This window comes from Carassius auratus, chromosome 44 (genome assembly GCF_003368295.1).
Source record: "Carassius auratus strain Wakin chromosome 44, ASM336829v1, whole genome shotgun sequence".
Classification (NCBI taxonomy): domain Eukaryota; kingdom Metazoa; phylum Chordata; class Actinopteri; order Cypriniformes; family Cyprinidae; genus Carassius; species Carassius auratus.
The window spans coordinates 11,679,379-11,685,804 of record NC_039286.1 but is presented as its reverse complement, the minus strand read 5'-3'; the positions used below and the strand labels follow the sequence as shown (position 1 = coordinate 11,685,804).

Here is a 6,426-nt window from a genome sequence, read left to right as displayed (position 1 = left end):
GCGCAAGTTAGTTCATAATTAGATATAATTTTATATGCAATATTACCTTTTCTTTTCATCATCATCTTTAAGAGTTCATGATAATTTATGTTCAACTTTATTTCTCAGTTGATTAATCAATCCACAATTCATAAAACACAACACAACTGAGGTATAAGAAGTATTGACATCCAAAAGTCATTGAAATCAATTAAAAATCACATCGACAGGTTAAAAAAAAGCCTCAGGTCAAATATTCATTTATCACAAATTAACTGTTTGACAAAAACTTCCTGCTCCGAAGTGCCGATCTGAATCAAACGAGTCGCGAACAGGCTCCGAAATATGATTATTTGTTATTAGAACTATTAATAGTTGTGCTACCAAATATTATTTTGGAACCTGCGACACTTTTTTCAGGATTCTTCGATGTATAATTTTTTTTTTAAAAGAACAGCATTTATTCCAAATATAAATCTCTTCTAACAATATTAATCTTTGATATCACTTCTTATCAATTTAACACATCCTGAATAAAATATTATAAAATCTAATAAAGAATACAATTTCTTATAAAAAAAGAAAGGATAAAAATTTACTGACCCCAAACTATTGGACTGTAGTGAATATTGTCAGAAAATATTTACATTTTAAATAAATGCTCTTCTTTTTAACTTTTTATTCATCAAAGAATCCTGAAAAAATATCACAGATTCCAAAATAATAGTGTTGATAATTCTAATAATAAATCATATTATTCTGATTTCTGATGATCATGTGTGACACTGAAGACTGGAGGAATGATGCTGAAAATACAGCTGCACATCACATGAATAAATTACACTTTCATGTATATTAAAATAGAACAATGTTAATAATATTTCACAATATTACATGTTTTCCAGTATTTTTGATCAAATAAATGCTGCCTTGAGTAAAATAAAATCCTGTAAAAAAACATAAAAAATCATTCTGATCCCAAACTCTGACCAGTAGTGTGTGTGTGTGTGTGTGTGTGTGTGTGTGTGTGTGTATATATATATATATATATATATATATATATATATATATATATATATATATATATAAGCCCACTAACACACTAGGCAAGGCAAGGCACATTTCATACACAATGGTAATTCAAAGTGCTTTACATAAAAGAAAGTAAAATAATCAAATAAAAATTATAACAAAAATAAAACAAGCAATTTTAAAACTTTTAAAATGATTACAATTTTATACTTAATTAAAATGAATTTAAAAACGGTTACAAAATTATTTTACATAAAAACAACATGAGATGAGTTTTAAGTCTATATTTAAATGTGACTACTGTTTTAGCACATCTGATCTCTTCTGGAAGCTGATTACAACTGCGAGCTATTAATAGAACTATTAATAGTGGTGCTACCAAATATTATTTTGGAATCACGGGACACTTTTTTCAGGATTCTTCGATGTATATATATATTTTTAAAGAACAGCGTTTATTCCAAATATAAATCTATTCTAACAATATTAATCTTTGATATCACTTCTTATCAATTGAACACATCCTGAATAAAAGATTCTAAAATCTAATAAAGAATACAATTTCTTATATAAAAAAAAGAAAGGATAAAAATTTACTGAGAGGCGAACATGTGCCGAAGTGCCGATCTGAATCAACCGAGCCGCGAACAAATGCCGAAGTCCTGATCTGAATCAACCGAGTCGCGAACATGCTCCGAAGTGCCGATCTGAATCAACCGAGTCGCGAACAAATGCCGAAGTCCTGATCTGAATCAACCGAGTCGCGAACATGCTCCGAAGTGCCGATCTGAATCAACCGAGCCGCGAACAGGCTCCGAAGTGCCAATCTGAATCAACCGAGTCGCGAACAGGCTCCGAAGTGCCGATCTGAATCAACCGAGTCGCGAACATGCTCCGAAGTGCCGATCTGAATCAACCGAGTCGCGAACAGGCTCCGAAGTGCCAATCTGAATCAACCGAGTCGCGAACAGGCTCCGAAGTGCCGATCTGAATCAACCGAGTCGCGAACATGCTCCGAAGTGCCGATCTGAATCAACCGAGTCGCGAACAAATGCCGAAGTCCTGATCTGAATCAACCGAGTCGCGAACATGCTCCGAAGTGCCGATCTGAATCAACCGAGCCGCGAACATGCTCCGAAGTGCCGATCTGAATCAACCGAGTCGCGAACAGGCTCCGAAGTGCCGATCTGAATCAACCGAGTCGCGAACAGGCTCCGAAGTGCCGATCTGAATCAACCGAGTCGCGAACAGGCTCCGAAGTGCCGATCTGAATCAACCGAGTCGCAAACATGCTCCGAAGTGCCGATCTGAATCAACCGAGTCGCAAACATGCTCCGAAGTGCCAATCTGAATCAACCGAGTCGCGAACAGGCTCCGAAGTGCCGATCTGAATCAACCGAGTCGCGAACAGGCTCCGAAGTGCCGATCTGAATCAACCGAGTCGCGAACAGGCTCCGAAGTGCCGATCTGAATCAACCGAGTCTCGAACAGGCTCCGAAGTGCCGATCTGAATCAACCAAGTCCCGAACAGGCTCCAAAGTGCCGATCTGAATCAAACAAGTTGCGAACAGGCTCCGATGTCCCGATCTGAAAACGTCGACCAAAGAACGTAAAAAATAACTCTACACTGTAAAAAAGAATTTGTTGAGTCAACTAAAAATATTTTGTTACCCCGCTGCCTAAAAATTTTTTGTTATCTTGACAAAAAAAAACTTGTTGAAACAACTTCAAATTAGAGTGGAGTTAGTCCAGGTAACAAATTTCTTAAAGTTGACTTGACTAATATTTTCTAGTCCAGTCAACTAAATCATGTTGTGTCAATAGGGATTTTTTTTTTTTACTTCGATCAATAATCATAAACAAATTTTACCCCACTGCCTTAAATGTTTAAATAAAGATGACGAAACACTTTTTTTATGTAATTTATTTAATGATAGAGACAACACTTTCATTCACATTTAAATTGAACAAGCAATTTGCTGTCAACACATCAACTGATAATTGATAAACAAAACAAAAAAAGCAAAATATAAAAACACACGTCTAAAGATCTGAACTGACACTTGAAAGTGTGATGTATAATAAATAACACTGGCATGGGATTGAGAAACAAATAGTTGCATTTCAATTCATCAGATCAAAACCACAGGGATTGTTTTTAATTTCATAACTCAATATGAAAATCAGAAGGTTGAACTCTGCATATTAACCCTGCACAAGTTCACATGCACTCCCCCCACCATAATGCAAGTCATGGTCAAAATGAGAAACCAAGATATATGTAATATAATATCACAATTAGTTACAAAAAATGAGTGTACCGTACTTCTGTATAATAAGATATAAATGGAATGAATGCACATGGAAGCACAAAGATCTAAAGTCAGATTCTAAATTTCACAGCACAACATGACCAGACAGAGGTGTTAACATCAGAAGGATCTTGAAAGTTTCCAAACTCGTCCCCCATCATAATGCTACATACTGAAAATGTGTACATACTGTTTAAGAAAATGAGAGGTGAAAAAACATTTGTTTACATGAGAACATGCATATTCCAAGTCATGACATGACAAAATGTAGTGAAAGGCACAAAAGAACCTTTCCTTTTTAAGAAAGAGTGCTGTGGAGCCGATGGACACATCATGAACACTGAAAAGTGAAAGTGACATGACATACATTTGTGCTCTTCATTTAACCCATCCAAAGTGCACACACACAGCAGTGAACACACACCGTGAACACACACCCAGAGCAGTGGGCATCCATTTAAGCTGCAGTACCCGGGGAGAAGTTGTGCCTTGCTCAAGGACACCTTATTTGTGGTGTTGAGGGTGGAGAGAGCGCTGGACATTCACTCCCCCACACCTACAGTTCCTGCCGCTGTAGCGAGCACACGGTGGGAGCAGCTGATCTTCACAAGTTTTTGCAGAGCCTCAGTGGTGTATTTAATGCGCTGGAGGTAGTGATGTTCACTGCATACAGACCCATTAGGAGTCTAAATGCCTTGGGGACATGGGAGATGTCAGTGATGACAGGATGTCCAAATGAGACCAATATTGGTTATTCCTTGGGAAGCACGTCACATTGCTGTTCTTCAGTTACAATCAGAATGCCCTCTTCAATTTCTTTCTCAACATCCTTAATGTCACTGGATGGCTGGGAAAAGAAAAAATATTACATTACTTAATACATTTATAACTAATGAACACACATATGTACATACACTATTAAAGTTGTGTGTTAAAAGCACAGCTACCAATTAATGCAAAGTGTAATTCACCTTCAAGTGGAAGATATTTTGAAACATTTAACCAAAAATGAAAGTCAACTGTAAATGCTGCTCCTCAACGGTTTCGTTTAGAAACATTCAAAATAACTTCCTGTATTAAACTGTTAAAAGCCTGTACAAATTTCTTTGTTCTGCTGAACACAAAGAGTTTAAAATCGCATGGGAAGATAAGTGTAAAATACACCCCCAGAACCAACTATACTAAAAATGGGGGGAAATTATTTTCGTCACTGGTATTCTACATGATTTCTGAATGACATAAAATGTGACAAACCAATACAACATATTCAGGTTTTTTTCTTAATCCAATTCTAAGTGTCTAATCTGTCACACCATTTATACAATGATCAGAAAATATATTGGTGTAAATAGGTATTCCTTTTAAATAATAGTCTGTTGCACTGCATGTTCAGAGTAAAGCATGACCCTTAAAGGGTTGGTTAACCCATGTATGTTTTACTCACCCTCATGGCATCGTTAGTGTGTATTTCTTTCTTCTTTCAGACAAATCCAGTCGGATTATATAAAAAAATATTTATGGCAATAGGTGGGTGTTTTTTTCAACAGTCCAAAAGTAGTCAAATAATGTGCATCAATTCATAATAAAAAAGTACCTCACATGGCTCTGAGAGGTGAATAAGGGCCTCCTGTAGCGAATCCATGTGTTTTTGTAAAAAAAATATACATATTTAAAATGTTATTCAAAACATATTTAAACACTTTTCTCTCACTTTCGTGAGAGCCATTCCGGGTGGATGAAAATAGGACATAGGGGTCATGCATGCACCGATGATTAGTGACGAACACGGAAGAGCGGAGGAGAGACAACAATACGCCAATCACAAAGTAGATTCACAAAATTAGGCTTGCACGTATGATAGTCAGTGGAAGAGAAAAAAAGTGTTTACAACTTTTTAAATATGGATATTTTTCTTACAAAAAGCGCATCGATTTGCGACAGGAAGCCTTTATTCACCCCCCAGAGCCATGTGAGACACGTTTTATTGATGGATGGGTGCATTTTATTTGACTATTTTTGGACTGCTGAGAAAAAAAACACACCTGTCTGCTGCCATTAAATAACTTGGAAGAGCCAGGACAATGTTTAATTCAACTCAGATCAGATTTGTCTGAAAGAAGAAAATCATATACACATAGGATGCCTTGAGAATGAGTAAAACATGGCCTAATTTAAATTTTTTGGTGAAAAAATCCTTTAAGCAAAGTTGCTAATGTCCATAAACAGGGTTTCTGGTGGTTTTATGAAGATAAATTCAACACTTTAAATACCAATTATAGAAAATTCACGGAATAAAACTGAAGGGAAAATAATGTCAAATTATGTTTTCTAAATTTTGAAGCTGTTTTCCAATGCAAATATCTACATTTTCGTAAAGGGTTCACCCAAAAAAGAAAAAGAGAGGAAGTTGTCATTTACTAAACCTCAAGTTGTTTTGAACCTGAATTAGTTTATTTCTGTTAGTCCCAGTCCCAGTTTCTTCTTCTTCTATTACCTGGATCACATCACTGCAGACTGATAGTGCTCAGTTTGGTCATCCACAAGCGTGATCCCAGCAGTCATGTCCTTGATGAATTCCTGCGCAGAGCCTGTGTGCTTTAATAAAAACAAATGGATGCATTAAACAGGGCCTTACAAACGTAAAGCATATAGACTCCGATTAATGTGCATTTATAAATAAATAAATTTACTTACAACTTCGTCCAAGCTCTACTGTGTAAATGCCATTTCCATTATGTCTGCATAGCATTTTGATGGATAACTGCAAAAGGACTCGCTGTGGTCCATTCACAGGATTATTGAATTCTGCTCTGAATCTTCAGTCATCCCAAAATATCATAAACATGAAAAATACAAATACATGTTAAAACACTGTAAAATAATAAACATACATATAAATAAATCTTTACAGAGAAAGACAAATGTATTGACAAGTTTATATTAAATGCCAAAGACAAACTATACCATCCAGACAATGCTTTTAAATGACACAATACAGAATTATAACACAATAAAAGGACATTTAACACATTTGTGTCGATCGTTATTGTATCTCTATTTATACAAGATATATGCTTTTATTCTAAAATATATAGATTTGAAC

The 6,426-nt window shown here is 35.7% G+C and overlaps 1 long non-coding RNA gene across 1 annotated transcript; it reads right to left on the bottom strand.

The window, feature by feature from the left end:
* Nucleotides 1-3,973: 3,973 nt before the first annotated feature.
* Nucleotides 3,974-6,076, bottom strand: LOC113062535 (uncharacterized). Its single transcript, XR_003278549.1, has 3 exons — nucleotides 6,018-6,076; nucleotides 5,818-5,918; nucleotides 3,974-4,170 (listed from the first exon to the last, which is right to left on the bottom strand). It is a non-coding gene; the product is annotated as an uncharacterized LOC113062535 (long non-coding RNA).
* Nucleotides 6,077-6,426: the final 350 nt, after the last annotated feature.